The sequence below is a fragment of the Propithecus coquereli genome, unplaced genomic scaffold (genome assembly GCF_000956105.1).
Source record: "Propithecus coquereli isolate 6110/MARCELLA unplaced genomic scaffold, Pcoq_1.0 Scaffold195, whole genome shotgun sequence".
NCBI classification, from domain to species: Eukaryota; Metazoa; Chordata; class Mammalia; order Primates; family Indriidae; genus Propithecus; species Propithecus coquereli.
Genome location: NW_012144411.1, coordinates 2763225 through 2774201, shown reverse-complemented (window position 1 = coordinate 2774201; position 10977 = coordinate 2763225).

Below are 10977 nucleotides of genomic sequence, written 5' to 3'. Positions count from 1 at the left end.
TTTTAAAATTACGTTGTTCATCTTTGTAGGATGCTGGAAAACCAATTATTCTGAAAACTGCTAAATAAAAGGAAATAATCAAGCAGTTACCCTGTAAAAACAGTGCTCCATGATATCCAAATAATTGAATTTGGAAAGTGTTTAGTTTAAAAAGTATTCCAGCTAAGAATATTGGAAGTAATGGAAAAAATGGAATATCAATATTTTACAAGTCCTGATGAATTCATGGGTCTAGGTAATGCTCATCAATGGCTGCTAACATCACAAAATGGGAGAAAATCAGACATTATGCTTCTCCTGATAGAAAAGTACACCACCACCTATGAGATATACTCACCTCAAATTGAACCTGAATGTGATAAATCTTCTAGATCTTATTCATGTAAAATACAGGAGACACATGAACATATCAATGCATGGGAATACAGTTATCAAGATCCAGAGTGCAGAGAACACTATAGTTTTCTGAAATATATGAATATCTAGAATGGTATCATTGTATTTTCTTTTGTGCTGGGTTTTATACTTTGGAATTGTGAGAACTGGAACAGCTGTAGAGTTTTTGTAAACATGAAGGAAAGTTGTCTTTGGATGAAGATGACCTAGAAAATGGTGAAGCAAGAAAGTCACATACAGATGGAGCCAGGGACAAAATGAGATTGTCAATCTCTAGCTCAAACACTGCCAGGAGTTAGCTACGCTCACAGCAAAACAGGTCCCAGGCAGGATTGTCGCAAGAAATTTGGAAATAATAGAAATAGAGAAATAATAGAGACAGAGAAATAACCGAGACAGAGACAAAGTATAGTTTAAAGTGATGGGGGAGTCAGGGGTCCTCCAGCATTCCAGTGAGCTGTGAGGCCCTAAGTAAAGTCCCGCATCAGTATTTATTGGTGTAGCAATTAGTTGCCAGTGGTTACAGATTTACATAATAACAGATAATTCATTTAGGTTTTAAGTCTCTCCAAAAGTTTCTAGAGATCCCTTAATTGACTCTATCTAAGTGAGCAAACGGTTACAAAATTTTTCTAAGATAAACTTCTAAGCCCTAAAATTGTCAATTAGCAGAAAGGCCAAACAGAAATATAGAGGCTATATATTTCTTTATCTAGTTTCTTCTTGACTGAGACAAGTGAACAGGAGTGAAGCAGAACTGTCCTTGAGGCTAATTGTCTTTTAGCTGCAGGTGTCTTCCAGGCAGGCATTCTTTGATCAGTCCTTAACCTGTGACTTCATGCCGAGCCCTGTCTTACACAAGCGTCAGATGCAGGCCTCCAGGTCTCAAGATGGGTGTCACTTTGCATACGCCTCTGATCGGTGAGATGCTCACCTGTGATGAGGCAGCTTTTGATCTGTGAACTAACACGTTTACAGATTCCTTCAAGGCAAAGCCCTGTAAAACTCATGAAACATTTTATGTCTCTATCTGCCAGCAAAATGCTGCCAAAAGTCCACCACATCTCCTTTTATTATTTAAGCTGATTTGAGTTGTTTTTTTCCTTGTAATTCAAAGCAACCTAACTTATAGATTAGGCACAGAGCTACATACTGTGAAAAAGGACCTCTTCCAATAACTAGATTTAAAATTTTAGTACCTATATAAGCAAGTCATATAGTTCTATCATCTGGTTTAGTTTCAATTTATAAATCAAATCAAACTGAAGGTTGCTTTCCTTCCTGGTTTTTAAGACACATCAGAGACATATTGGGGTGTGAGCTCTAAATCTTCTCTAGTCATTAATCACTGAGACTTTTTTGGATATTAACTAATTACCCAAAAGATAATACTGTGAACAACCAAAATGTTTAAAGCTTGTTTTTCATGAACAGTCTAAATTGATGGATTTTGAACTTTGTGATTATATCCAAAATATGAGCAAAACTCTTAAAACAATATATACACTTAACACATGTGATGCATGCTGATATTTTCAATCTATTTATTTAACTGTTAGATACAATCCACTAAAAGATTCCATAATCCACTCACTAATGGGCTATAATCTGCAGTTTGAAAAGTCACTAATGTAAATTGCTTCATTATTTTTGAAAGAAGATAGTCCTCTCAAGAGATGGGATGTGTTGTCATCTGTTGCCAAAAGGAGGCATTGTCACTGTTGCAAAAAGTAAAATATTAAGGATAGGAAAGCAGATTCATTTACAATCTTTAGGTTTTTTGTACAAGTGGACTATAAGAAAATCATTCAGAAAAAAATACTGCTAATTCCACCAGATTTCTGATATATAAAGATAAAAGGCTATTATTGCAAGTTATTCAAGGGTGTTATGTTTTGGTTGCCAATATTTCCAAGTCTTCTGAAGCTTATCTTTTGACCTTTGAAATAAACCAAGTTAGTAGAAGCATTTAGTATAGATGAAGCCCGGAATTTCTTCCTCTCTAATATTCTACCACACCATGATATATTCCCTAAGCATGATAAATTCTAAGAGAGCTGCATTCAGATTAGCCACTAGTCTACCACCAAAGTACACCTGCCGTAATGAAAATTTTCATGTGCTATACTGCTGCAATAAATGATACCCTAGAAGGCTTGGGAAAAAATGTTTTTTACTTAGCAAGTGAAATTAATAAGGAGTGGCTTATCAGTAAGGAGTGGCTTAAATATTCATCTTCTCTATTGTGTACCACCACATAAAAGTGAAGGGCTTAAGAACCTCTTTTTTCTTTCATGGCGTTTTTACTTACAGAATTAATCAAGAAGAAATCTTGGTTCAATAGCTTTATTTTGTATTATTTCATTACATATGTTTTCCTTACCTTTTCCCTTCTCTTCTCTTTCTGGAACTCTCATAATACAAATTAATGCAAATATCTGTTTGCTTAATAGTGTCCCATATACCCTGGAGGCTTTCTTCATTCTTTTTTTTTTTTTTTAGCCTGCCTCTGTTATTTCAAAAGACCTGTCTTCAAGTTCAGAAATTCTTCCTTCTCCTTGGTCTGGTCTGTTGTTGAACGTCTTCATTGTATTTTTTATCTCATTCATTGAATTCTTCAGCTCTGGGGTTTCTGTTTGGTTCTTTTTTACGACATCTATTTCTGTTGAATTTATCATTTAAATAATGATTGTTTTCTTGATTCTGTTGAATTATCTGTATTCTTTTGTATTTCACTGAGTTTCCTTAAGATTATTATTTGAATTATTTTTCTGGTATTTTATATATTTCCTTATGATTGAGGACCATTACTAGAAAATTATTCTTTTCCTTTGCAGATGATATGTTCCCTTGCTTTTGCATGGCTGGTGTGTCCCTACCTTAATTTCTACATATCTGATGGAAAAGTCACCTCTCCCAATTTTATGGGCAAGTTTCATAGGGAAAGACTTACTCATATGAGTGTCCCTTGGGATGTCAGTTTGGTTGGGTGTGTTGGCCTTGGTTCTATGGGGATGCAATAGTATAGTCTCCGTGTAGTTTCTTCAGCTGTAATTCACACTAATGGTGTTTGTGAGTTTCTCAGTGGCCTAGGCTGAGAGAGTTTGTGGCAACAGTGGTGCAGCTTTGCCATGGGTAGGCTCCCTGGGCTGTTTCTCAGGATAGGGGTGCATGTGTGCATACAGTTGGTTGGCCACCTTGGGATCTGGCTTGCTGAGGTTGGGGCCATAGGAACCTAAGCATGAGGTTACTTTGGTCACTTGGCTGGCCTGGAGATGTGCCTACCTGGAGTGGCCTCTGAGGCTGTTCTCAGGCCCAGGACATAGGAGCACAGTTGCTTGACTGGTCTGGGGAGGTGTCTGCCAGGGTAAACTCTTGGGGCTCTTTATCAGGCCCAGGACTCAGGCACAGGGCTGCTCAGTCCAGCCTGGGTGCATGTCTACTGGAGGCAGCCTGTGGTGTTTTTCTCAAGTCTGGGATGCAGGTGCAAAGCTCAGTCAGCTTAGGGGTGTGCTCACTGGGGGCAACCCACAGGGCTGTTTATCTGGCCCTTATTCTGGGTACAGGATTGTTGGGCAGGCCAGGAGTATGTCTGCAAGGGGCAAGGCCCAAGCTCTGTGTACCTGGGGTTGTGGTGTTCAGCCACCCAGGTGTGCTTGGCATAATGAAGATGGAGCCCCAGTGCTGGAGAAGTGTGGTGGCTACTGGCTCCCAGAGCAGGGTGCACTCCACAGGTGGTTCAGGTTTCAAAGTGGCCACATGCTACAGCAGTTTGGCTTACAAGAGGTGGCTGGGGGGTGGGAAGTGCACACCTGTGCTCCTAATCCAGGACAATGCAACTGCATGATTCCTGGCAGCTCTCCAAACTGGGCTCAGGGTTTGTGAGAACTATAGGATTCTCCTATTATAAGGACTGTAGGTTTTTGCAGTAACAGTGGGGGTTGGTGGAGATCTTCTGTTTACCTTTTCTCTACAATGGGAAGTCCCTCCTGACTCCAGTCAGATCTGATCTGGGCAGGGAGGTCAGAGCAGCAGAGGCCCAGTGCCTCCACACTGCCCTCCTAAACTTCCAGTCCCCTTAGGTGCATCTCCACTCCCCCACAGCACTACAGCATTCTCCCTTTCACACACCAGTCAAATCTTAGCTGGTTATTCATTGCCTTCATCCTTTCTTGTGGGGGTGATGAATGCTAGGAGTCTCTAGTTAGCAACCTTGCTGATCCCACTCTCAATAGCTTTACCTGTATTAATAGATAAGCAATGGAGACTAAGAGAGGCAATAGCATAATAGACAAGTGCCTTCTCTTGAGCTTCAGACTCCCTGGATTCAATTCTGTTGCTTTTTAACTGTATTATCTTAAGCAAGATGCTTAACTCTATACAGTTTAGTTTCCTAAACTTTAACAATAAGCATTCCAAGGATATCTGGCTCTCTTTGAGATTGCTGTGAAAATTAAATGTATTAATATGTTTACTGACCAAAAAGGTATTTAAGAAGTATTAGATATTTTAATGAGGTGACTTGACCAAGGTCAGACATCTAGAAGGAAAGCCAGGATGACTTTGGGAATATAGGACACTTGGTATTTCTATGGGGTATATCAAAATGTACTATTTGTGATATTATCTCTTTTTCAAAACTCATTCAAAAACATACATTTGTATTTAGCACAATTTGTATTTCTCAGAATGCTCGGACTTCAATTTATAGTTTGGTTTTCTACTTCAGCAAAGCTATCTCTTCAAAAGATATATTCTAGGTACTGCAGTGCTTTAGGGTATTATTACAAACGTGAGTTTTCAGTGTACTATTAAGTCAGAAATACTACTTAAAAGTATTCCAGGTGATAGGCTGACAAAAGAAAATGAGTTTTTACCAAACCTTGAATTCTCTATGAATTTTTCAAGACTGTAAGGTAAAAAATTAAAAGAAAAACACTTAAAGCTCTTTCAAGAACCAATGAGGTACCTATACGTTATTTTATTGTAATTCAAACAAGTGGTAAACTAAAATGTCATTTGACACTATTTTCTATTTCTCCTTTGAATTACATATTAGATTTATAAATATCAGATATAAAATTTACTCATGGATCCCATCATATGGAAAATATTTTAATTACCAGCTATTTTTCATAAAATCATAAAATGAAATTTGTGTAGACACCCCTTACTTTTCATAGATTCATGACTTCCAGTTTCCTATATTTCTCATGCATGTGTTATCCTAGAGGTAACCCTTTTTACTATTCCTTACATGAAAAATGTTACTTGGACATAATAAATGGTTATAATAGTTAATTTTATAAGTTTTGCTCATTCCTAACAGAATTAGGACAGGAAATGATCAGAAAATGGGTAGGCACCAGGAATGATAATTTAATAAAAATATGCTATACATATCTAAAATGTTTAATCAGAAGATTCATTATGCATATATTCCTGTTGGACTTAAGTACCTCAGGCTGGGCTCCCCACACAAATGCAAAGCCTTAAAAAAAGGGCAGTTTATTAATTTTGAAATGTGATTCTGAGGAATGGGAATGGGGATCTTGGAAAAATTAAATATGGTAAGCCAATCTAAGGTTGTATTTTTAAGCTAGTCACTGCTGTAGGTAACTGAAGCTTGGTCCCAGTGGGGGGATGACTAAAGAACTATGTGGAATGCACCTCTGAATTGTCCACCCAAAGGATAAAAGAGGGGAGTATTTATCCACTGACTCCTGTCCCTATCGGCCAAGGATGTTAAGTCCCTCAAATTTCCAGGTTTGCAGATACCTTAGAGTAGATTAGCAGATTTCCACAGGTGATCCACGTAGCTGAAGTGTCAGAAAAGCACAGAAAGCTAGAGATACATGGTACAAAAGAGGTAAAGTGCTATCCAATAGTGAAGCAGGCAAACTTAAAAATGGCCTGAGAGGATGTGCGGTGGGACACAAGAGGTATCCAATACAGTCCATTCCTTGCAGCACTCAGAGCTACACATACAGAGTTCAATCTGTCACAGTCTTCAAGGAAGTAGCCAGCCATCACACTGACACTTGATGCAAAAGATTCAGTGAAACAAGCTACAGTGTCGCTGTAATTGATTTCCAGTCTATAATTGATACTTACACTCTCCCTCTTCCACCACAAATTCTCTTTCTCTCCAATTTGGCCAAACTCTTCAGCGAATTCAAGTTGTTTGAGTGGTGAGGTGTCCCAGGCCTTCATCCTTAGAGGGTCAGAGTCCTCAGTTGCTTTACCTTGCCAGGCTGTGGTTGCTGCAGTTGTCCCTGTAAGGTTATCACTTCACACTGAAGCACCAAGAGATGCCTCAGTGAATCCCCTAGGAAGGACATACTCTATCCTGCCTCCATTTATAGCTGTAACTCTAGCTCTTTGCTGTAGCCAGGGTCAAGAACTCCTTCCAATTTCATGCCTCTGTTTGCCTGCTGAACTGTTGACACAAAGAGCCATTATGACCAGGTAGTTTTCACAGCTTCAGGCACTTCAACTGCATAAGCCAGGCCACTACCTCATGGAAGTCTTAGTAACTGTGATACTACTCACACCAGGGTCACTGCCACCAACAGTGGGGTCCTTGTCACCAAATAGAGTGATACAGTTTCAGATTTCTATCCTGACAGGTGCTTTCTAGGGCCACTTCAGGTAACAACTGACCCCATAAAGCAAACCTGGGACAATAGCATGCACAGTTTGATTTTGGTTATATAATTTCAAACAGGAATGAGGGACTAGGAAGAGCAAAACAGAAAATGATGGAAATAAGGGGAAAGACAATGCAAATTTGTTATTAGTTGGCAACTGCAATGGGCAACTGGGGTGTGATCGCTTTAAGGGAACTTCTGAGAATTTGTGTGGAAGGGATCTCAGAATTGTCAAGCTGAAGGATGAAAGAAAGGAGTATGTATCCGATTCTCATCATCGTTGGTCACAAGTCACCCTATGGGGTGTCTGAGCACCCTCACACATCCAGGGTAGTTCATGTGTGAGAATGGCTAGTGGGCTACTGCAGGTGACCACACAGCAGAGAAACCCTGTGGGCAGGGAGCAAGAGACACACAGTGCAGCTGAAGGAACTGCTAGTCATTCACTGTATGCAACCAGTTGCTGCAGTAAAAAATGAGGCTGAGAGAAGATCCTTCTAGGGCACAGTGAAATAAGTGCTCTAATAAAGCAATGTGTAAAACACAATGGGAACTTAAATGGGAAAGAAGTGACAATCCTTGGGCTTTGAGGCATGAGAAAAATTGCTGAGGGCTTATTGTAATTGCTTCATCCACTTGTTACCCTTTCTTTTTCTTTTTAAATATCAGATTAATTATGTTCATTATCTTCTGTTCCCCAAAGCATAACTTTTTTTTCTAAAGGAGTAAAGAAGGAAGAAGAGGAGAAGGAAAAGGAGGAGAAGTTAAATATTTTTTTCTGTGGCAAAAACTTTTTTTAGTGTTAAAAAAAAAGTAGTTTGGAACTAAAACTAAAAAGCATATTTCCCTCTGGACTGTGACTTATACTTTACTGGAGTTCGGAAAAAGCATGAGAAAGCACCTGAATAAATACATGCACTGTATGTACTCTAGGTATAAGAAAAGAGAATCTGCTTGATACTGCAGTGAACAATTCAAAACATAGCAAAGAAATGCAATTATGCAAATTTTAACAAAGGGATGATTATTCTGCCATGGTCCTGAAGTTGAAAAACAAATTTGAAACAGCTATTACAAATATCCACTCTCAAATTCTAAGTTTTTATAGGGTGTATTATTTGTACCTAATGGACAAACTTTCCAAATTTCTGTGGTTTATCTGCATGTTCCTTTCAAAAGGAAAAAGAAAATGTTTACATAATGTATTTTTGCTTGCTTGGTATTGAAAAAAGGAAAATATTTCTTATGTAAATGAAAGACAGTTAAGAGATATTTAAAAAACATCTAAACAGATAAAAAGAGATACACATTAGGTTTTAGAAACCTTACAAACCATAACATTCAAATTCAATATATTATATGGTTGTGATTTTATCTGTAATATTTGTGCTTGTATTTATGACTTATTTTTGAACCTGTGATTCAGAGTGATTGATTCACTACTAAAATTAGGATACTCTAAAATATACCCTTTAAAAAATTTTAATAGTTTTATATGCATTTATAAAATAATTTCAGGTAATTTATAAATAAATCATTCTATATTATTTTAAATATGCTTTTCCTATCCCAAACTGGCACACTATCACCATATCAAATTAATTAGTTGCTATTGTCAATTTTTAAAATAATTTCTCAGTTTATCTAAGATGCCTAACATGCCACCATGATACATAGTCATGAAGATACTTATAGTGCCTTTTGTAAAAGTCAACATTTATCTTACAGCAGCTCTCTTTTCAGATAAAGATTATACTTAATAAAAGAAAAGAGTGAGTTGATAAGCCACATTAACCTAGCACTAGTGATCTCAATGTAAACTTGAAGTTAACTCCACTTAATTTAGAGCTTATTTTACAACACTATTTTATTAAGGTATAATTTACATACAGTACAGTCACAAATCACAACAGCATGAGGAATGTTGACAAATGTATGCAGCTACATAACCAGCATACACATCAAAATAAAAAATATTTCAATCATCACAGAAAATTTTCTTATGCCCCTTTTCCAAGCAATTTGAATTCCCTTCCCTCACCCAGTGAAGCTACTGGTCTGAAATCTATAACCATATACTAGTTTTGCCTGTAAATAATCTTAGTATAAAAATAATTATACTGTATGTTATGTCTGGCTTATTTTGCTCAACATAATGTTCTTGAAATTCATCTATGTTGTTCCATGTATCGGTAGTCCTTTTTTTTGAGTAGTATTCTACTGTCTGACTGTATTGCAGTTTGTTTATCCATTTTCCTGTGGATAGAAATTTGATTGTTTACAGTTTTGTGCTATCATGAAAAAAGCTGCTATGAATATTCATTTTTCTTAGGTACAGATTTAAGAATAAAATGGCAGAATCATAGGGTAGTGAAGGACAGTTCTCTGGGTGGCCTTGGACAAACCCAGTTGTCCCCCACTTCTCCCTTGTAGTTTACAAGAATGACGGTAGAATGTCCAGGGAATGTAACATCCTGCAATAGGCAAGGACTGGTTCAAACAGCCTGTACTGTTCCAGTCCTTTCGAGAAACAAAATATCCTTTGACATTAGCCCAGTGAGTCCTGTAACCCTGAGCTATAAACCCACGGTGGGCTGCTTTCCAACATATCTCAGCTATGATGGTGCAAATGGAGCACATGCAGACTAGACTCCATCCACCCCAGGCAGCTTTCGTTTTTTTTTTTTTTTTGAGACAGTCTTTCTGTGTCCCCCTGAGTAGAGTGCAGTGGTGTCATCATAGCTCACTGCAACGTCAAATTCCAGGGTTCAAGCAGTCCTCTTGCCTCGCCCTCCTGAGTAGCTGGGAATAAAGGCACGTGCTACGATGCCTGGCTAATTTTTCTACTTTTAAGTAGAGACTGGGATCTCGCTCTTGCTCAGGCTGGTCTCGAACTCCTGAGCTCAAGCAGTCTTCCCACCTCAGCCTCCCAGAGTGCTAGGATTATAGAACCATCGCACCTGGCCCAGGCAGCTTTCCTGAGCCTTTGGGGGCCAGCTTGCAACGAATCCTAGGCTTCTGTTGTCCCTTGAAGCCCAAGCCCATCTATGTGTGATAAAATTGCTGCATGTAGCTTGTGTGCATGGGTGTTTTGTCACACCAGACTCAGAAAAGTTGCTAAGTAGTGTACAGTGAACCTGTTTCACAGGTAGGTGTGTATTCAGCTTGATAAGAAATGGCTGTACAATCTTCCAAAGTGATTGTACCATTTTACCTTTCTACTCACAATTGTATGAGAGTTCCAGTTATTCCACATCCTCATTACTGCTTTTTAAATTTTAGCCATTTAGCCATTGTGTATATTTTGTATTTTTAGTCATTTAGTGGTATCTTGTAGTTTCAGTTTCCATTTCCTTGGTAATTAGTGAGGTTGAGAGTCATCCTATATATTTATTGGCCTTTTGTATATTTTCTTCTGTGAAGTGTTTGTTCAAGTCTTTTGCCCTATTAATTGGCTTGCCTTTTTATTACTGCTTGTAGTTCTTTAAATATTTTGTGTATTTGTCCTTTGTCAGATCTGTGTATTTTGAATATTTTCTCCCAATCTGTGGCTTGCTCTTTTTTTTTTTTTAAGAAACTAGGTCTTGCTATGTTTCCCAGGCTGTCCTTGAACTCATAGTCTTAAGCAATCCTCCTAAGTATGAATACCTGGGACTACAGGTGTGTGCCTCCATGCCCAGCATTGATGGAGGCTTTTGATGAGCATAAGGGTTTAATTTTGATGAAGTCTAGTGTATCATTTTTTTCCTTGGTTAGTGCTTTTTATGTCCTGTTTGAAAAAAATCCTTTTCTATCCTGGATTGTAAAGATTTTCTCCTAGAATTTTTAGTTTCATTTCACTAATCACATTTAGGTTAATTTTTCTATAGGATACAAAGTAAGGGTCAAGCTTCATTTTTACCTCATGTTTTTAAGTTATTCCAACACCATT